At 48.7% G+C, this 22,659-nt stretch overlaps 1 long non-coding RNA gene across 1 annotated transcript; it reads right to left on the bottom strand.

The window, feature by feature from the left end:
* Window positions 1-782: 782 nt before the first annotated feature.
* Window positions 783-22,152, bottom strand: LOC106888874. Its single transcript, XR_001412213.1, has 3 exons — window positions 21,940-22,152; window positions 5,156-5,369; window positions 783-1,089 (listed from the first exon to the last, which is right to left on the bottom strand). It is a non-coding gene; the product is annotated as an uncharacterized LOC106888874 (long non-coding RNA).
* Window positions 22,153-22,659: the final 507 nt, after the last annotated feature.

Raw genomic sequence — 22,659 nt, 5'->3', positions numbered from 1 at the left:
CCGCCTCCTCCGCGGCCGCCCGTCAATCTCCGGGTTCAGAGGTGGGCCGGGGGCCGCGCCCCGCCCGCGCCTTAAAGCGGCCTCGGCCGCCGGGAGGAGGGGGAGCGAGGCGGCGCGGCGGGCGGCCTGGCCTCGGCCTACGGGGGTCCTCAGACGGCCGCCATGCGCCGCTCTCCTCAGGCCCAGCTCGGGCCCCGGCCCGTCCTCCACCTCCCCTCAGAGCTGTGCCCCCCAGCTTCCCCTGCCGCCCCCCGGGCTCATCTCATTCCCACCCTGCCGCCCCTCAGGCCACCCCCCACCTCAGCCAGCCTTCCTGCCGGCCCTCAGCACCCCCATCTCCCCTCAGCCTCCCCACGGCCAGCCATTTCCATGCCCCACAGTCCCCCAGGCAGCCTCTGTGCCTCCCCGCTGCCCCCCGCCAGCCAGCGGGGTCCAACTCCCCACGCTGTACCCCCCACATCCCAGGACTACAGTCCCAAGGGGATCCTTCCCTCTCAACTCTGAGGCCAAGATCTCCTCATAGTGCTGTTTCCTTCCTCTGACCCACACCGTCCCACCAGCGTGGGCCTTCCCAAGTGCATCGCGCAGGCTCGTGGTGCCACATCCCATGCCCAATGGACCCATGCCCAATGGGGAACAGATTTAGATTGGAGATTAGGAGAGGGTTCTTCACTGTGAGGGTGGTGGAGCACTGGAACTGGTTGCCCAGGGAGGTGGTTGAGGCCCCATCCCTGGAGATATTCAAGGTGAGGCTCAATGAGGCCCTGGGCAACCTGGTCTAGTTGGGGGTGTCCCTGCTGACTGCGGGGAGGTCGGACTAGATGACCTTTGGAGGTCCCTTCTGGCCTGGACAACTCTATGATTCTATGATTCTATGACCCACACCTGTCCAAGCTGGGCAGGGGAAGCCTGCAGAGATCCCAAAGCCACCGAGATTGTCGTTCAGACCTACCTGTCACGGCGCTCCTGATGAGGAAGCTCTTCCCCAGCCCCTTTCTGCAGTCCTTGGGATCTGAGAGTGTCCTGTGGCCAAAAAGACGTCTAGGCATGAGGTCCGGTAAGCAGGGACGACCCTGGGACTGGGCTTGCCTGCAGGATTGAATTTAAAAAAAGAATAAATAAAAGGTAGTTATGGTGATACAGGAATTTACTACGTGGGAAATTATTTCATCAGATCGCCCCTTTCTCAGATGTGAGGGTTGCCAGCTCCAGGCTCCTCGTTACCCAAGGGAAGACAGGCCCAGCCCTAGTCCCTGACCTCAGCATCAGTTGGGGAAGAGCCATTAGGTTGATGGCAAAGATAAAAGGAAAAAAAAAAAAAGAAAAAGGCAATTGTTTTGCTTCCACTCTTCCTTTCTAATGAAACACTTTCCAGTGTTTTAAGGAAAACATGACTTTTCATTTTGAAATTTCCTTTCGAACCATTAAAATGTTTTAAAGTGGTTGAAGGCGAAGTGAGATGTTTTGATTTTTGTCGCTATGAAATGTTTCACTCAACACATTCTTTGTGTTTCTTGATTTGCCAAAATTTTTCAAAGGTTTCTGCTTTCTCGCCCAAGACATATCTATATATTTTTTACTTTTTTGAAAAAGCAAAAAAAAAAAAATAAAAGGAGAGAAAAATATCCTTTATCTCTGCAGCTCCACAGGAAGCGGAATTTTATCCAAGAAACAAGGAGCCAAGGGACTCCTCTCCAAAGGTCCAAACTTTCAGACACTTAGTCATCCCTTCACTTGCTCGCTCACACACCAAGTCTAGACACAGGCTGTCTCAAACTCTGGCAGGGAGTCTCCCATCCCCAGAGGTCAGTCCAGGGTCTTTTGGGTTTGATTTTGAGCAGCTCCGAGGAAAGGCAGAGCAGCGAAGCTGAAAAGGGAGCAGTGGCTGAGGGGGACAAACTGGGACAACTGGGAACCAATGGGATGTGGTGGCCTGCTGGCCCCGCAGACTCTTGTATTGCAAATCCTTCCCCTGTTTCCCAAATCATAGAATCATAGAATTGCCCAGGCCGGAAGGGACCTCCAAAGGTCATCTAGTCTGACCTCCCCGCAGTCAGCAGGGACACCCCCAACTAGACCAGGTTGCCCAGGGCCTTGTCGAGCCTCTCTTTGAATATCTCCAGGGATGGGGCCTCAACCACCTCCCCGGGCAACCTGTTCCAGTGCTCCACTACCCTCACAGTAAAGAACCCCCTCCTAATCTCCAATCTAAATCTGTTCCCCTCCAGCTTGAAGGCATCATAACACGATGCCTCATCACAACAGGTAGACATGAGAGGGGGGGATGCTAGAGGACCTTTGGGGAGCCGGTACGGGTACAGTGTGAGGTACACGTAGGGGCGAAACGAGTTGTCCATGGGGTCAGTGAGCTCCAGGCAGCCCCACGGCATCTCACAGGGAGAGGGGCAGAGTGACCTGAGCCGCTCCAAGGGAAGCATCCTAGCACGGGGCCTTGGAGGAGCCATCGGGCCAATGCAGAACTGGCCAAGACTCTGCCTCTGCTGTCTGCTGGAATCTGTAAAATCCTTTCTGTCAGAGATAACTAATCCTGGGGCCTTTACAACACCTCTCCTGAAAAGCACATTTCATTCCTCCATCTCCTCCTGCCTTCCAAGTGCATGAGATTGCAATAGGTATTACCGAAAATACTCCCCATGGGACCCGACACCGGGCTCCCTTAAAACCCAAACACCATCACCCCTCCTTCCCCAAGACACAAGTGAGCGCTATGCTCTATTATCTCTACACCCACTAAATCTTTCTGAAATAAAGAATAAACATTTCCACCACACATAGTGTAAGTGTATGTGCCAAGCTGCATCGCTTCCTCTCCTCTGTGGTTGTTATAAAGTGGTTTTGTTTCAATGGTGAAGCAGATGGACAGATTCCAAGTCTGGCGTCCCCACTCCCTCCAAGCGCGTCTAACGCTATCTTTGGTTTATCGCAGATTCCTGAAGAAAATGTTTACGGGAGCCTCTTGTTTAAAATCTTGGCTCCGTCGCAGCATAATTCCTATTATTTATTAAATGAAAATCAAACTGTTGTTAATGCACCATTAGTGGCAAAGTGGAGCCCCTGAAAACGGAGGCCAAACACACTCCATTTCTCTGAGCACGAGGGAAGCATCCCCCCATCACCGTCGCTCAATGCTCACGCTGCCATGGGATGAAAAGTGGTCTCCTGGCCTGTGGCTCCTTAAACATTTTTTTATGGGGGAGAAGAGCCATGGAATTTTTTGCTTTGCTATCCAAAAACTGACATCGCAGAGTCAGACAGTGTACAAGGTTGTCCATAACACTGTCAGAGGGGCTTTACCTGAGACACTTCTGTGGCAATGCCCTTCTCCGTTCACCATGACCAGGTTTACTTTCCTTCCTCTTCTGCAATTTTCCTCTAACATATTCCATGGAAAAACTAAAGCCCTTCCTATTTCCCAGCCAGCTGTAGCCCCCATAGCACAGTGAGCTCCGTAGAGATATTCTCTCTTGGGTTGAAGTGCGGCAGAATTTACATTCCTAACCAGTTTTCAGAGGAGATTCTTAAATTTTCCCGGAAATGTTGTGTCGCTGCTTTGAACTGATTGTTTATTTGTCAATTTAGTCATTAACCTTCTCCCTTACTCCTTTGGCTTTTGGTAAGACAGAAAATGTCAAAGGGAAGGGAAATAGGCTCAGAATGATTTCCCCTGGCGAAGGATCCCAGTCCCCAGAAGCGAAGGGAGTTTTCTCATCAATTTTACCAAAGACACAGCTTCACTCACAGTGCCAGATTAAATCAGTGTTCAAGCTTTTGCAGGGTTTGTGTGTTAGACTTTAGTAAAGTGCCTGGGTCTTCTGGAGCGATCTCAACCTGTAGGTCCCAAAGCCCTTTACAAAAGCAGCTCAATACCCCGATCCCAGTTAAAGGAGATGGGAAGAACAGGCCAGGCAGTAGGAGAGCCAGATTCCCACTCAACCATTCCCAGCCTCACACTCAGTCCCCTCCACCACACTGACTTTACCATGGTAATATGGCAAATTCTATCAAGAAAGGCACGTCTTAATTAATGCATTGCTTATTAATATTTCCTGTTCACAAGATCACTACAAACAACCTCAGCACGGGTAAAATTCTACAACCGCAGGAGAGGGGATCAACTTCTGTTCACAAATAAATTCCTTGCATCTAAACTTGTCTGTTGCTTATTCAAATGCAAGTAACAAAATTCTTACCATCAAAAGTTTACCAAAAAGGAAAACGGCTTTTCCCAATAGCTGACATAAACATGTAAGTGCTACCAAACATATTTACATGTTTGAAATAGATGGTATAATTACAATGAGTTATAGTCAATATTCAGTCTTTCCCCGGTTTAAGTGCTACCTTCTGATACAGCACAACACATCCTTTAATTGTAATCACGTGCTCTTTCTTAGAGACTGTTGCAATTTTTTTTGCACAAAACCGTCTGTAATTGAAAAGAAAATGGCATTGTTTAAAATAAATTCTCTGCCCTTCTGGAAATAAACAGGTGACTTCCCTTACAGAATGTTCTATTTCTGGGACTTCTGCATCGCAGCAAGCCATCTGCAAAATCATTTTGGACGTTTTTCCAGACCCCAAACTTGAATTTCAGCAAGAAAATACAGGTTTTGAAGACTGAAAAAAAAAAATCCAACAAGGATTTTGAAAACAAGTCAGGTAAGAGCTATCAGAGGAAATATCAACAAAAGAAGCCATAGAGTCCGCCAATAAAAGCAGATCCATTCCGGACTCAACATAAAAGGTCTTTTTCCCCTCTTTCAGCCAATACTGATGTTCCTCAAAGGATACGAAATAGCCGTTAAATTCACTTTTATCTACTGTGTCTCACATTCTGCACAGCGCTTTTAAAAAGAGAAAGCCACATTAGAGGGACAAACACATGACTGTTTTCCACAGCTTTTCCATGAGATCTCACAAGTCGGGCCTCCAAATGAGACCTCCTCTTCATCACCAGCAGTATGGGCTCACTTTTGTAATAAGCCCGTTTTCAGATGATGTACTAAGAAGGTATAACCCTAAGCCTTCTTTCATGGGTGAGAAAATGGGGGGACAAGTAGAAGAAGGGCCTTACCCCTGTGAACCACCAGCAAGACCCGAGGTTATCACCCAAAGATGATCATGTACTACCTACCTTGATCACAGTGTCTGTGAGAGAAATCCCTGCTGCCTCATGTGAACTGTAGGTATCTAGAATGACTTTCATTGTGTCTCAGATGCAGACTCATGGTTTTGGGATGTTTTCCACCATGTCATCTACATTTAAGGGGTCTTTATGGAGTTCATCGGCAGGCAGAAGTTGGTTTCCCTCTCTTGAGTTTTCCACAGCTTTCCAAGGCCGAGAAGGGCTGCAAAGGAAGAGGGTCAGTTACAGGTTTCTGATTTCAGCTTCATAAAAGAAGAGTTTAAGGCAAACCCCAAAGACAACTCTCACCAGCTCTGCATCAAGGGACAGAGCAAATCCCCTCTGCAGCAGTAAAGTTGGTGGGAACTGTTGCCGCAAGTAAAGTTCCACCAAGAAGCCCCTTGCTGCTCTCTGAGCTCGAGCCCTACCATTCCATGTACCTCCTAAACTGGCCATCACCACAAAGCAGTGAGAAAAGAGGTCACAGTGAGAGACTTAGGTCTCTATGGCAGTAAGCAAGCCAACAGTTTCAATTTGCTGACTCGCTTCTCGATAAAATCTCCCCCTTGGCTTGTTCACAGACTCTTCCAGGTCTCTCTCATGGGGCTTTTGACCCAGTGTTCCTGCCGGCTTTCCTATTTTCAGCTGTCCTATCCTTTCTACACGACTGCCAAAGTTGGACCTTAGCCTTTCATTTCATTTTCATTTGGCTTCTTCCCCAACTTCCCATATTTGAGCACTTTGCTTATTATCAGTCTGGTCCCTCCTGTACTTTGTTCAGCTCCATTCTACTAATTGGTTCGAGCATGGGCCCAGCATTCCCTAAAAGAAAGTGACTTCCCCTCGCACGCAGTCACTGCCGCGCATTCAACACCCTCCCCAGACTCCCAGAGCAGGAGCAACACTTCCTCTCCAAAAGGAGCTGGTGCCCTTGACTGAATGGGTCTGAGACAGTGATCGATATAATCACTGATATATGATTGTGTCCCATATTGGTTCTTCACAGCCCAGGAAACACGTCCCCTGGCAGGCCCTGAAGGTTGTAGGACAGACAGGCTTCACAACCGGACATCCATTTTCACTAATGCTCTTATCAACAGCTTTCCCAGCAATATCCCTATATTGCACACCACCTTGGGGAGTGCCAAATTTCAAATAACCAGCAACCTAAAAATAGGATGTTCACTTTAACTCCTACGAATTAATATTATTTGGATTCTCATACAATCAGCCAAAGCACCACCATTGTCAATGACCTTGTCTTTCCGGAACACAAGTCACCACTGCTTCCCTGTGGCTCCTAGGTCATAAAGAGGTGTCAAAACCACTTGCTTCTCACTTGCGAGTAAGGAGCTGGTGCTGCAGAGAGCATAACCACAAATCACAGCAGCAGCTCTCCTGCCCCTGGACCCAACCCAAGTTCACCAAGGACTTTACTTTCACTGGTCGACTGGGCAAAAAAAACCCGCAAAACTTAATTTCTTACCACGCTTTCCCAGGAGGAAAAAATCTCACCTAGAATTGCTGTCAAGTCACATATCGTATCTCACCCCAAAAAGATTTAGGCAGGTTAAGCCTGGAAGAAAGAGAAACTATCAAGGGCTGCTTGTTTGATAAGGGCACATCTATACTCCAGCAGCACCTGGTTACTGTGGGACATGTGGAGCTAGAAGCTGTGCTGGGGGAGCAGGTTGCCCACCCTAGGCACCGTTCTCCAGAGGGGAAGCTAGAAAGGACAGGTTGTCACTAGCTCTGAATGAGAGCAAAGCCTGCAGAGTAAAAACTGCATCTTGCAGTGAGCTCAAAGCCACCCATCACTCACATTGCGTGGGCGGCCCACCGACCCCATCAGCTCAGCATCCGTGAGGGAGGGAAAGCCACAGCCCTGAGAATGGAAAGTCAAGTTCACTGGGATTGCGGCTTTGGAAGGAGATCCTGTCGAGCCAAAGGAGATGGAGGTCTTAGACACTGCCCTGGAACAAGCCTGCAGCCTCCCACACTCGTCTATTTCAGCTTCAACCTTCCCACTCTCCCTTTAATAAGTGCAAAAGTCAAGGTGTCTAAGGGATGGGGGTCTTTGGGAGAGGGTCTGAAGATATTTGTCAGAGGACTGGGAAAAGGATGAGGGTACCATGGTTATGGCAATGGGGAAGACAAAAGGACACACAATGCTCAAAAAGATACCAACAACTCTGGCACACTGAATTTTCCCCAGTCTCATACTGGGGAACATCCCCAAAGGATGTAAAGTAATAAACCCTGTTTGAAGCAGTACCGATTTACTCACAGCAAAGACCTACCTTTCAAATTTTAGAGGCCCAAGTGGGTGTTGCACTGGAGCCTGAATTTCAATGCCCAGGCTGGGAAGACCCCACCTGGCTCACATTGTCCCAGCCTCAAATAAAAGAGCAGAAACTCCTCCCCTGTTCCAGGCTGTTCAGCCCCTTCCTCTAGCTAATTGTTCTTTCCCCAGTTGGATAGTCTATTTCGGGAGACTTTCAAGAATTAGGACAGAGAAAAAGACAGAATCACAGAATCACCATGGTTGGAAGGGACCTCTGAGATCGAGTCCAACCTTAAAAAAAACACCCAACAAAAACCCCCCCAAAAATACCAAATAAAAAAAAAAAACCCACAAAACAAAACACCCCACCCACAAACCAATAATCTCAGGCATTAGAGCATGCCCTGAAGAGCCACGTCTACACATTTCTTAAATACCTCCAGGGATGGTGATTCCACCACCTCCCTGGACAGGCTGTTCCAGTACCTGAACACCCTCTCAGTAAAGTAATTCTTCCTAATATCTAATCTAATCCTCCCCTGCTGCAACTTCAGACCATTTCCTCTGGTCCTGTCATTATTCACTTGGGAGAAGAGGCCAATACCCACTTCTCTACAACCTCCTTCCAGGTAGTTATAGACACTGGCAGAGCCCAAGGAGGAGCAAGGAGAAGTGCCAGGTGCCCACTCTCCCCATGGAACAGGCAGCATCAGGCTCCCAGAAGCCAGATGGGGATGATATGGGAGGAGAGAAATGGGACCAGTGTCCTGAGAGATACAGACTGCCTTCCCCAGAGGAAAGAGAGGAGAGGCAAAGAAAGCCTCAGCCTTTTCGTTTTGCAGGGAAGGAAACATGGGTGTTTTATAGCCATTGACCCCATCTCAACCGAAATGCATGAGCTGTGACCAGCCCAGGGGTGGGCAGCAGATGCAAAAGCAGGAAAGGAACACGTGCTCACCCAAAGGTGCCCCATACCTTCTCCCCAGAGAACTGCCCCAAGCATGCAAGCCAGAGTTTGGCGTGTTAAACCACCCCTAGGCCAGGCTTCACACTGCCTCTACTGCAAAGCCCTCAGCTCTGCCCACAGCAGCCAACAAGTCTGCTGACTCCTAGTTAACCCCATCTCCCACCCCTGCTCCATCTCCTCTCCCAGCCTGCTCAATGCTGGGAACTGGGAAGGCAAATCATCCCATCAAGACACGCTCTCAACATCCATCCCTTTCTTTTTCAACTTCTTGCTCCCATTCAGCTGGGACAGAGTCTGGCTGAGAAGGGTCAGACTCACCACATGAATCCCAAGGCTCAAGGTAAACCAGCGAGAGCAGTTTCCAGAGCTTGGGCTAGAAAATGGGGAAAAAACAGGCACATCTCCTGAACCTCAGCAGCTTGCCGATCTTGTGACTTGAAACCAAGGCTCAGTCAGGGACTGCTCAGAGCTAATAATAGTGGTTATTTGCATTTGACCTAAGGGTTGGAAGTTTTAGGCAATCACTGTTCCAGATAACAAGAACGGGGACTTCTTGCATGTGTGCTCTGGACACATCTGGCCAGATGCTGCTCCTGGGCACTGCCCTGTGGTTGAAGACAAAGGCATGAGTCCTGATGAAAAGCAAAAGCAGAGCTATGAGAAATAGCAATATCCATTCCTCCCATAACAGCACCTCCAACCTGGCTGGTAAAGAAGGATGGAAGCTTAGCCAGGACTGGAGCACAGGGCAAACCACTGCAGGTAGCACCATGCTGTACAACTTGACCAGAGAAGTGTTGTTTACCAAAGCACATTCAGCCTAGTTTCATAGCCTCCATAATGTAGCATTCCCCAGGCCAGTGCTTGGTGGATGGACTACAACTGGACCAGCAGCTGCAGGTAGAGCTTGCAGTGCTGCCGTCAGTCCTGGAGTAACACAGTGGCTCCTGGGAGACTCCACCATCACAGGCTGCTCTGGAAGAAGACAGTCTCTGCCAGATTTTCACTGCAGGCAGGACAGGGACCTTCACTGCACAATACACTGTTCATCTGTGAATGGACGGACATAAGCAACAGCAGGGGACCTTCACTAGGATCACAGTTGGGTTCACAGCGGTGAAGACGTGCCTGAATTTTGATGTCAGGTTATCAAAGCAAGTATTTTCAATGTTGGAGCAAGCTAGAGCAACCCCCACAGTGTAGACTTGGTTAGTCTGACTCTGTTCAGTGATAGGTCTTCCTCTACACCAGAAACCCAAGCAATACTAGTGACATGAGACTGGCTTTGCATTAGATTTAATCCGTGGAGCTGTGATCAGACTCTGACCCTAGCTTTTAGACAGGTTTTTTATGGTCTCCCCTCACCACCACTTAGCTCCAGCCCCAAGCACTGGAATAACCAAATACCATCAATTAAATTGCCTTAGAGGAAACAAAACGTGCATTTTTACGGTCCTGAGCTGGAGCCCTGTTCTCATGCTTCATGATGAAAGGGGTCCTTTAGGCTGCACAAATCACTTGCATTAAGAGGCAAATATTATTTCCTGCTTTTTTCTTTGGAACCCAATGCAGTTGAGAGAATTTGTAATGTGGAATCAGAGGTCCCCTTAAAACAAGAAATCAGTGTATCTAGTCCACAGCCTATGTACGACTTAATGGATCCTTCATAAAGGTAGAAGATCGGTCTTGATTTGGTGCTGGAATTGCAGCAAGGAAAATCCATTGTGGGACACAAAAATCCCTTCGTGATGGACTAGAGACAAAAAAAATTATCAAATTTCTGAGTCTTCTCATTAGGCAGGTGCTTGTGGAGCACACATCTCTTCCCACTTGCTCTAACACTCTTCTTCTGGCTAAAGAGGACCCAGCTACAGTGTTTGTTGCACACACATGCACACCCAAATCCCACATGTGCTCTTTCCATCCTGTTTGAGGCACGGCTTCCCAGGCTGTATCATGTGCAAAGTGAAATCACCTGAAGAGTGTCGCTTTAAAAGCCACGGAAGTGCAGAGAGCAGCACCAGCAGCAGTCAATAGCAATTTCCACCGCCAGGTCGATACCATCTGATGGCTGTGTAGCTGTAAAGATTGTTTCACACACATATCAGGAGGTGGGCAGGGGCAGGAAAAGTGGAATTGGTTTTAATGATTGCAGGATTCAAAGTACTCCTGACTCCCTCTCCCTCTTCTTCTTTCACAAGAAATAACATGCACAAAGAGTCAGAAATCAAATTTCCAGCCCTGTCAGTTCCTATCACACCAGCTCCCCAGCTTGGACTCCTTCCCAGTTTGCCAGGGAAGCTTCTCCTAATCCACTGAGAAGTGCATTACCGGGGGATGGAGTTGCAGCCTGTGTCCAAACTTCCCTGCAGTTTCAGGTCATTAGCTCCACCGGTTTGGACACAGAGCTACAGCAGAAGTGCAGTGCTCAGGTTCAAACCCAAAGGGCTTCCAGATGAGGGTAATTTGCACTATTTTACCTCTCCAGACAAGACCAGCATCTCATTTTGCTAGATGCCGGATGGCTAAGGAATAGTAAGCAAGCACAGACAGATAAACACAAAGAAGAGGGAGGGTACTCATTTTGCAGAGAAAATGTGTGAATGGCTATAGCCTAAAAAAATAATAGCACATTGTGTTCCTATTGCCTCACAAAGTGCTTTTCAGCCAGGGACTCCAGAAGCAACAAATGAACAAACCTGTCTTGGTCAGCATGAGGAGCATTGCTGTGGGGTGAAGGCCAGACCTATGGCCTGGGGTTCCCAGGGCTGGCCCCGCAGTCCCAGCTCTGCTCTTTGGCTCTTGTAAACGTGCTAAAATACCAGTCGCTGCTTCTGTTTCCCTCACACTGTCTGTCTGCCTGCCTCCTGCCTCAGGCATGGACTCTTTCTTACAGGGTTTCACTAGCTGGAACTCTCATTTCTGCTAAGAAAACCTCTCAATTGTTTCTGCTGTAACTGAAAGCCAAGACCGCCCTGTGCTTTTCAGAAATAAAGAACATTAGTTTGGTTCTTTGTTTTCTAATTCATTAATCCGCTGACATCCAAACAGAAAGTTCTCCCCCACCATCACATAAATAAACAAGATAATTTTCCAAGGAGCTGAGCCCCCACCAGTGTCTCTTCTGACCCTTAGCACCTGGGTAGCAGGGTGGGAGCAAAACTGGGCATCTTCAAGCATCTCTCTGAAAACTGGGGCAAAGCAGCCTCTCCATGGTTCATCAGGTTGTGCCAGATGGACACAGCCTACCTCCTCTGCTCCTTGGATCATATCATAAAACACAAGTCACCGCTGTCTCACATGCCCATCATAGAATATTTTATTAACACCCTCAATTAGGCCTCATACAATAACTGAGAAGCAAACACAATAACCATAAGTATACGCTACCAACAGGTCTTTCTTTCATCTTGTAGGATGCCACATGAACCTGTGTGTAACACGTGTACACACACATCCTCCTCTCTTTTTCTCCTAGCCCCCAAGACATCAATTCTTATTCCCTGCAGCTTTTTATTTTATTAATAAGTACACAAGCATTTCAGGGCCTGATCACCAGCTTGATTCTTTATGGAAGTGATAATATATATGCACAATATCCACATCCCTTAGAAGCATGCTTCCAAACTCCCAGCCTCCAGAGTCCTATTAGAAGCAGAAATAGCAGGTAGCAGTACCCAAATCTTGAAGCCCAGAAATGGTGTTTGAGGTAGACCTTCATTACAAGAGCTGGAGAAACCTAAGAGGGGCAGGCTGCAATTAGTAGGGTTTGCTGAAGTTTTAAATCAACAGAAAACCAGCCACCAAAGCTACTATTGCTCTGGATCCATCTTCACAAATAGGTTCATTCCTGGGAAGAAAGAGAGGAATGAAGGAAGGGGAAACACCCAATTTCAATATTTTTAAACAAGACATCTTGCTGTTTCAGTTTGAAACACTCCTGGTTTATACTTGCCCCTTTCAGAAGGCCTGCCAGCTTTCCCTGAGTGTGCTGCCACCACCATCCCTAACCCCTACAACCATGCAGAGGTGTCCACCACAGCACTCCAACAACACAGCCAGGAGAGACAGGGAGGATGACAAACATGGTGGAAGACAAACAAAGCCCAAGCTGTGGGCATGTTAGCTCAGCCGGAGGAGATCAACACAACGCAGCAGACCTCTGACCCTCAAAGGAAAGCAGAAAATAAACTGTGTTTCTCTTCACGTGCGTGACACTGGTGATGAGGGCAGTTCTGCCCTTCAGCCTGGCCAGCAATGCAGGAGAACCTGCAGATGATGAAGACTTGGAATTCAGAGCTGTTGAGGCCAGACGGCCACTCTCATCTACTCCGCTGCTGTGCGAATAGAAGGGCTGCAGGAATCTCAGGTCAATATCTACCCTGCCTGCAGGAACCACACACGCATGAAAAGAGAGACCCCCCCTGAGCTCCATGGTGGCTCCCCAGTGAGTTGAGCCCCATGGTGGCTCCCCAGTGAGTTTGCAGCTTTGCTAATTAGTCACCAAGGCAGCACCCACCACTCCTCCCACTCAAAATAAATTAAAACATCACAAAACTCTTTATGCATTTAAAAAAAAATAATAATCCCCCCAAATGGCATTTTCAGGTTTCCAAAAATAAAGTGGAAAGTCCTTGTAATGGTGCGAGTCCAGAGGCTGGGACTTTAAATAAAATCCCACGCACTGGGAGATGCTCAAGGCAGTGGCGAGCACAGCTTCTGCTTTGCCTGTGCTCAACCCTGCAAAAGACTGAAAGGGCTCTGTCTGCTCAGCAGTCAAAGAAAATCTTCGTCGTGACTTGATCCCAGATACCCACAGAGTGAAAATAGCTGAGATTGGCATGTTCGTTAGGCTCACAGGTAAAAGGCACAGTAAGCAGCACAACCCAAAATAAATAGCGAGAGTTGACAACACTGAGTGAGTGAACCTTGAATGGGAAATAAAAGACAATTTTGAACAGTGAGGGTAGTTAATCACCAGGTCCGGTTACCAAGGGAAATGGCAAATTCATCATCAGTCAGAGGTCGTGCGTGGAGACTGGATGTCTTCCAAAAAGCGACACTCTGGTTCAGGATCAAGTTTTTGGGTTCAAGAGCATCTCTCAGAGGAGAACAATACCTTCCATCGCAGCCTCTGCTGGTGACGCTGGCCTGAGCTGCCGGGTGAGGGGGTGAGGGTCGCAGTGAGCAGAGCCCCCACCTTGCAGCCCAGCCTCTCCCCCCAGACACACTGAGGCCCAGCCAAGCGCCGAAACCCTGCACTGACCATGGCCCTTCTCCAGACACCCTGCCTGAGCCGGGCTCCGAGTCCCAGCCTCCGTCACGCTCAACCCCAGCATGGTGCTCCTGGCCACCATGGCAAGCCGTGCTGCCACACTCCTTGCACCGAAGCACTGGCTGCCCAGCACAGCCAGGGAAGAAGAATAATGATCTCTTTTCCCCCCCCTTTACTCCTTTTAGTCTCTGCATCTGCTCCTTTCTTCCTTTAGCTGCCATGCAAAACCAAGCCCAAAATACATGCTCTGGCTTCTGTTTACCCTTTCAGGCAGTTTCCCTGGTGCCCAAGACGCTGATTTGAACTGACCTCTCTCTCAACACCACCTCGTTACCAACTCAGCTCCCCATCCCTCCTTGGAAGCAGAAACAAAAATCCAAAGGCAAGGCAAAGCATCCGTGGCATCCCTGATGTGCTCCAGCATCTTGAGCTCCCAACCATCACGTGGGAGAAAACCAAAATGGATCAGAGTCTGACTTCCAGTTTTGATTGTGGACACAGAGAGCAAAACACCAGCTAGTACCTCACAGCGCCACAATCCCTGCATGCAAGTGACTCCCCAGGTCCCAAAGGGCAGAGCTGTGCTCTCCACCCTCCTCCTGCACAAGCCAATATGGCCAATTTAAAGAGGTTTCAGAAGGAAGCAGGTGCCTGCAGCTCACGCTGCTTCCCTGACCCTTGTAAATCCAGTCTCTTGAGTGAATGGCTTGTTTGGAGAGAGTCCTCCGTTTGTTTGTCTGGACTCTAGTGATAATAGCTCTAATTTATCTCTGAGCTGGGCAGGCATGTCTAATGTGTTTGAGTATTTAGAAGCATTACGGAGGTTTCATTTGGTCAATTGTTTCTTGAAATCCTTTCCCACACACAGAAAGCCGTGCAAAGGTGGAACTGCTCCACTGTGGCCAGCCCCAGGAGCCACAGCCTGTGCTGCCAGCCTGGGGATCACACACACACACACGCCAAGTGCCCCGACGTAGAAATTAAAGACCAAGCAGCCAACCTTTGAAAGGGACAATGTTGTCTGGAACACACCACCACGCCTCCTCCTGCTTAGACCTTCCAGTCCTGTTTGCTTTATCATCTATCTCCTCCATGTAGACACACTCCATCTCGGCTCAGACTTGATTAGGCAGGGTTAGCTTGGTAACTGCGCTGGGAAATCCAGCACAGTTGGCCAACACATCGTACCTAATCTTAAATTAACTCTCCCTGCCCATCAAGGTCCACTCCAGCTATAACCAGACACCAGCTGAAGACCCTTGAAGGTGGGTTGCAGCAGAAGGGGTTAACCTGAGTCAGTGCTGGGGACCAGAAGGACCAGGTCACAGGTAGAACATGCGATCCAACCATGGAGTTACTTACAGCTCAAGCCTCCATGGCTTAACGCGCTGCCGCCCATCACCTGCGCTGCGCTCGCAGGCCCACGCGTGCTTCAGCCCGTGACAAATGCAAGGTCACGTGCTTCGGCTTAAATCACTTTCGTGGAGGTTTCAGCAGTTCTCTTCATGCCGTTTCAGCTAATTTTAGCTGCGAGCTGAGAGGCCGTTACCGAGGTTCGGCTGACTGGTGGCAATTCATCAGGTCACCCTGTTTGGGGTAGGGAGCTTGATCCCACTCAGCTCTGCCCTCTCCGCTTTCCCTTCTCCAAACGCAAGAGCATCAGGAACCAGACCTCTTGTGCAGCACCTGCAGCCCCAGAGCAATTTAATGAAGCGTTATAGCACGTCCACATTGCTCCCTGTGCTCATCCTCCATGCCACCCTGCACACCAAGATGCCACCGGTGCCAAGGTGGAGAACGTTGGGCATCGCCACCACCACGCACAGCTGGGAGGAAATGACGCTGCAGCTCCTCGGCTGCAATCACGGGGCTAATTTATAAGGGGCCGAATGTAATTACTTACCCTGGCACACGGCCAGGACAACAAGGTTAACACCCTCGCTCTCCAAAGAGTGCCAGGGGAACGTTAGAGGGATGCTGCCAAGTCATTTTATACGCCTTGACTTCAGGTGTTGCAAACACCAAGCTTTAGCAAGGGCCAGTCGGGAGGAAAAGGGTCGTCATGGAATTTTTTTAAAAAGGAAAACGAAAGAAAGCGTTTGCTCTCTGCTTCTCTGTTTGGGTTTATTAACTTAAACTTTACTGAGCTGCACCAGGGACCCAAGTACAACAGCCCTGCAGAAAAGCGAGGGCTTGCCCTCACGTCCTTGGGTTGCTTTGGAAAGTTATGAGCCTCTCTTGGGTTTGCTACAGAAATCTTGTGAGGCCTTGAAAAAAAAAAAAACCAAACAACCACGACTTCATCTCTGTCCCTGAGCTCCCCATCCCTACCATGGCCTTGGCAGTGTCTGAGCCGTCATCTCCTGGAGCAGGGGCTGGCACAGACACCACGTCTCTGCCGCGCCGGCCAGAGCGAGTGCTCGGCTCCATAGACTCCTACGGTGCTGCCAGAAGTTTCTCATGGCTCTAAATTTTTTTTTTAAATGGGTTTAAAACAGATTGAAATAGCCCTTGTCAAAAATAAAAGACACCAAATTTAGCTTTCCTTCCCTCTTCCCTCCCCGCCTCCCGTTTCCTGGAGTATTTGCAACAGGCAGCTGGTTGGGAGGTTTTTCCCTCGGGGTTTTGGCTGTTATTTATAAAGCTTTGATGAAAACTGCAAAAGAAAGGGAAAGGAAAAAAAAAAATAAATCAACTTCCAGGTGACCTCTCTCCTTCTGCAGCAGCTCTGCTCCCTGCAGCGACGCGGCATCGCGGCAGCCACGGCTTCAGGGACCACATCCAGCATCCTTTGGGGTCAATGCAAACCTGCCCCCTGCCTTCTCTGGAGTTTCTCACCAACCCCCTCTGCCCCTGAGGGATGTAGCAGGGAGGGATACAGTTCCTTCCATTTAGAGTTTACTAGTTCAGCAAAAAATGTCACAAACCCCCACCTCTTAGCAGCACTGTGTTACTGGCAGGTGTCCCTGGAGCTTACTGGTCTGAAGGACTTCCCAGAAAATGTTAGCACAGGACCTTGGAGGAGCTGGGCTGCTGTTTTAGGGCAAAACAAAGGAAAAAAATGTCGCAATTATGTCTCTCCTGACTGCCCCGCTGTCAAGATGAGAGCAAGGCTAGTCCCACAGCATCTAGAGCTGATGTAGGCATCTCGTGTCTGCTGATGAACCGAAAAACCCAAATAAGTGAAAACCTCTCTGGCCTTCACCTTAGTCCATAAACCCACAGGGGAAAGGGCAGGGCAGAATGCCAGTCCGTTTAGCCTCTGTGGGTCACCTTTCCAGCAGGAGGGTAAGGACAAACACAGCAAGAACAGCAGCCGTGTGGCAGAAGTCCCCTTTGCAGGGCTGCGATGGTGGCACCCTCTGCTCAGCCTGACGTGGGGTCCAGGACGATGCCCAGCGTGGGAGCATTACCCCGTGTTCCCTACTCCTGTGGCTGGTGGGGGAGATGCTGCAGTGATGCATATGCATGTTATTTAGCTGTATATACACGTGTGTACATACTACGGCATGCATCCGACGCATATTGAGATAAATAATATTTTGAGAACAAACATTTCATTTTAAAAGTCACTCTGTGACAACAAGTTAATTATCTATCATATCATCTCTCAAACCCAAACATTTTGAAAGCTAGGAAATAACTAATTAAGATCATCATAAATCTTACTCTGTCTCACAAGCACATTTTCCGAAGAAATAGGAAGAAATACATATTTCATCACAATGCAACATCCGTAACTCTGACCTATAAGATATTAATGACTGGTTCACACAGTTTCTCTATCTAAACACTTTTTTTTGCAAAGGTTACCATAAGGTAGCACAGGATAATTATTTGGTAACGCTTTCCTGGCAACCTGACTTCCAATAAATCTGTAGACAGAGATAGTTAGGAGACAAAAAAAAAAAAAATAAAGACAACATTGGGATCCTCTCACCTAACACAGCCCACGTGACTTCCTCAGATCCATTTTGCTTTGAACCAGGACAAATCTTATAAAGGAAGATAATTAACTGCTCTCAGTTAAAGCTTTGCTCCCTTTTCCTCCTCCAGACAACTGCTCCCAACAGGCTGCTTACACTCAAACCTCTACCCACTCCTGGGGCTTTCCTCTGAAGCGTGTTTAGCCACAGGTTTAGCAAACAGCTGGCCATTTCTAGAAGACAACTTCAGATTGATCCTGGATAGATAAATCAAATCCACTGGAGAAGGTGCATAAAGCTAGGCCAGAACTACACTATTAACATGCTCAACATGACTGAAGAGCTTAAGGACTTGAACATGGAGGAAATTTCAGATTGTTTTTTTTAATTAGCGTGTGAAACGCAGGTGGGACAACCATTCAAGCAAGTCTTTGAGCCTGGAACCATGTTTAATAGGAAAAGGGTGTTCACACGTAGCATCAGGACTACAAAGGAATAAAGATGAGGTGGGGGAGAGATCAGCAAAGGAAGACACATTTGGAAATCAAAAAATACAGGAACAAAATGAAACCTGGCAGGACTCAGGCAGAGTTAGATCTTGAAGCGGAGACAGAAACACAGCAAAAAAGGGCTTTCATCATAAAAGGAGAGCAAGTGTCAAAGCACAGCTGCTCTGCACTCATGGTGGAGTTTTGTGTTTGGGTAGTTTGGACATGGCCCCGAGAATAAATCAATGCTCAGTGCCTGGTGAGGGCAAAGGCAAGGAAAGCACATGTAGAAATGGCAACAATCCTCACCTCTGTGATGGTCCAGAGCAGAGGGAGGCAGATGCTCTTCATGGGCTATCACTCGGAGACACAGCATCCAGGAGCCAACCCCTGTGACTGCAAGGCAGGAGATGCAGCACCTCTGCTCAGTTCTGCAAAGCCAGTGGGCTGACCTCAAGCACCTGCAAGGCCTCAAAACAAGTTTTGAAGCTGGAATCACTTGGGACTCAAGAGCTTGCTACATGGAAAGTGAGCCAAGACACAACATGGCTCTTGCAAATTTGAGTATTAGTGGGCAAATCCCCGAACCAGCTTTCTAGGTGAATCAGGAGGTTCAGCTGAGGAAGGCTTCACTGAATGCTGCCCCGTGGGACACATCCCATTGGGGTGGGAGTATGGGCATTGTGGGACATGGGACTGGGAAGCAGAGAGGGGTAGAGTAGGGTTAAGCTGAAGGACTGCAGAAGTGCCGTGCAAGACCATGTGCTTCCTTTGGGCACAAAGAGCTGCCTTCAGCCCAGAGGATGTCAAACACCAATCCACCTCCACATCCATAAGCCAGGGCCATGGCAGGAGCAGAAACCCCTGGCCTCAGGGCATAGTAGGCTTTGATACAGTCTAGGGTGGTTATTCAAACAGACCTAAACATAGTGCTACATACAAGGAGGCTCTTACACTGATGAAGCAGGCCCTCATTTTGTGAAGGACATTTGCAAGTGAATTTAAGCTAGAGGAAAAAAAAGCCCTTTTCATACTGGAATTAAAACGTCTAGACAGAGCCTTCCTGGTGTAACCGGACCTGCGTATACTGATTGTGATACACCTGATAAAACTTCCCATGTAGACAGGGACTAAGAAATACTTTGGCAGAAATTCCAGCAGGAGCCATTTGAAAAGTCTTTAATCTCAAGAATTGCTTATGCTATGTAATGAAGTCTGCATTGTGGCTGTTCGTTACATGGACCCTAAACCCTAGAAAGCAAGAGGATTTTCTTTGGCATTATGACAGGAATCCACAGCATAGACAAGGCTGGCCCTCAGCGTGAGGTCATACCTCCCTCTAGCTGCTGGTCCTGGGGACTCAGCAGCCTTTGACCACCCAACGCCTACACAAGCTCCTCTTCTGACCCTTCCTACGTACCGGTACTTCCAGTGGTGCAGGTCTTGGGGTCACTTCTTGCTGCCTGCAGGGCTCCTCCCAGGGAGTGCAAAACAGCTCCACTTTTGGGGAGGACATACTCCAAAAGGGACGTAGAGATGCCAAGAGTAAAACCCACAAGGTCAATGGATTCTTCAAAATAAGCCAGTATAGATTAGTCAACGTGGCATGCAGAGAGCCCAGGACCCTCTGCAGAGGAGACATCCCACACCCCACCCACATCGTGGCTTACACCTCCTCTTAGTCCAGCTAAATCCACAAAAGACCTTCAAGTCCATTTTCTCCCTCTGGTGTACAGCAGGATCCAAGCAGTGCTCAGCATCACATTGGTCTTCCCAGAGATATGTTCCCCCAGACCAACAGCCCCAGGTCTCTGCTATTACAATGTTGCTGCATCACTCTCATCTTCAGGCCTAGAACCAGAGCTTGCCATCAAAATGCCACCATCGTCACCAAAATGCCCCAGCAATCCCAGAGAAGGAGCTCATTCCAAGAACTGCAGCCACTCCATAACATCTCACAGCGCAGCAAAGGACACTGCTTTTTTGGAAGGATGCAAAGCCTTTTTATTTTTTGAAGAACTGGACGGGAGCCTTGATTTAGTGGGCTGGCTCAAAGATTTTTTTTTGTCACATAGGTCAGAGTTGGCCCAGTTGGTCCCACTGGCACTTCCAAGTCAGCTTCTTCCTTACATGTTCACATTGAAAGGGCAAAACTTGTACAAATCCTAGCCTGATGGTCCCTTCAGCCAGCCACTGCTGAGCAACGTTGGAGAGGTGCGTGAGTGTGTGCGTGGAGAGACTTCCCACCTGCCATAAAGCTGGTGGTGATGACTCCTCCCAGAAATCCAAACGATCCTCAACAACAACCCCTACCCCAACTTCCCTTAACTGCAACTTATTTTCTTCAGATGCATCTGGACATGTAAATACTCTAGAAGTGCAAACAGGTTTTGAGGAGCAAGAGACAGAGCCCAGCAGGGAAAAAAATATATCAACATTTCAGTGTCTAGGAAGGGTCCAGCTAAAATACTCACTACTCACAAACCTCTAAAAAAAACGCTCCTCAGGCACAGCAGGAACCTTATCAGCTCTCCACAGCACAAACACAATTTCCAGCTCCGATCACTTTTCTAAGCCAAACCCACAAGAGAACTAAAATGGGACTTTATCACGCAGCTGAGCACAATCCTGGGGCTCCTTCTCACCCCTCCGGTCAGGCAGGTTGTGTGTGCAGGACCTGGCCTTCACGCTATTCCAGTGCTAATTGTAGGAAAGAGGCACCATGGGGTGAAGGTGACTTCAAGCCACCTTCCAGCATGGGGCTGGGGAAAGTCTTAGACCTCTTAAATTCACCTTTCTTCTCCCAGAATCTGGAAGCAAAGAGCGTCCATGTGGCAAGGCAATGGCCACAGCTCTGCTCTTCCCTCTAAGCAAAAGCTGGCTCTCCAGAGCCCCTCTGCAAGATCTGTAGAGATCTAAGAGAGCCTTCTCACATCACCTGAAGGCCCCTTTACAATGCCAGCACTATATAGAGGGGCTCCAGCCTGAAGCCAACCGCAGAGCACATCTGCAACAGACCCTGGCAGGACCAGTGTGTCTGAATAACCACGTGCACACATGCACAAACAGACACACACACACACACTGTCCACCTTGCAAAGTTTCCCCTGGATTTTTGTTACCATGTCATCTATTAATTACCTAATTACATCTTCTAATTATGGGATTCCTCCAGTATTTATACTCATTACATAAATGGCGGCAATTACACTAATTAGGTTAATGATACAGGATAACAGTCTACAAATTGCTTTAAAGGGACACTCTCAAGGCACATAGGCCAAGGATGCTCCCTGGCAGGTCAGCTGGTGGGTGGCATGCAGAGATGCTCCCTCACCCCATGTAGCTGCTGCTGCCTCCTCGTGTGGCCTCTACTTGAGCACTGGGGCTGCTGCTACGAGGCCTCGCTCTGCCCCAAAAAACAGAGAGGGGCTGCAAAGAGACCTACCAGGGAGATAAGGAAGCAGCTCTCTATTGCGTTTCCACCAAAAACTGCAGTCCACTATTTAAGCATCACCCTCTCTAAGCTGGAGGAAGGCTTGCAAACGGTTCTCCTCTGGCAGCATAGAAACCTGGGACGGAGAAGACGGAGAACCTGCATCCTTCTAGGCTCCCCAGCACCACTTCTGAATGCACCCCAAATCCTCGAGTCCTGCTCAGCTGGGTACGACCCAGTCTTTTGCCTCTAAGCATTTCCAAAATGGCAGGTTTGCAGAGAGGAAATCCAGCTCCTCTGCTCCAGCCAGGTTCCCTGGAGCACTGGTGGCACTCTGCAGAGCCAAGCATGTCCTCAGGGTGAAAGGCAAGCCACAGGAGGCTGGAAGGAATCTATTTTGCTGAGCGCCCTACTTACCCAGATTTGCTGGAGACCGAGTGGCGCATGACAAGGTGCTTGCCCCTATAACTCATCCAAAAGGATCCTAAAGCAGCGCCAAGCTCCATTACTCTCTGGAGTGGCCTCAAGCACAGGGAGAAAACTTTCTCGCTTGGATTCGAACGCAGGCACTTCTCCGGTGGAACACGGGAGCCCTTTGCAGCACTTTGGAGCGTGATGAATGGCCCTTTGTCCTGCAGCCACTACAGAAAGAGAATGTAATTACCCAAACTGGAATTCGGCCAGGATGCAATTTTACGCTGAATGAATTTCCTCCCCCCCCTTCCTTAAAGTGTTTGCAAATCCCCCTTTAAAGATAAAATCCCGGAATAAAATCCAGTGCTTGCTTCAAAATTGGCCCAATTCCATTATAAGTCAACTGAACAACTCCATTTTGCACCTTTAAAGGCCGTGGAGGCTCTCTATGTTGCGCAAGAGATTTCGTTATTGGCAAGGTTGAGGAATGCTGATTTCTGCTACCGAACCCGCTGTCTTTAGCCCTAAACTATATCCCTGTGTCAGCTGCCCAAAGACATGTGTAACCAGGTCCATTTTCTGAAAGATATACAGCTGCGTCCGGCTTTATAGCCCGTTCCAGCAGGACATGGCTGGCACTTCCAGTGGAGCAGGCTGACCGGTCTCCACTCTAACAGGCAGGGTCTATGGCTCCAGCGGGAGTCTTGCAGGAGCATATATCGA

Source organism: Calidris pugnax, unplaced genomic scaffold (assembly GCF_001431845.1).
Source record: "Calidris pugnax isolate Ruff unplaced genomic scaffold, ASM143184v1 scaffold63, whole genome shotgun sequence".
NCBI classification, from domain to species: Eukaryota; Metazoa; Chordata; class Aves; order Charadriiformes; family Scolopacidae; genus Calidris; species Calidris pugnax.
This window is presented reverse-complemented; position numbering and strand designations above follow the sequence as displayed.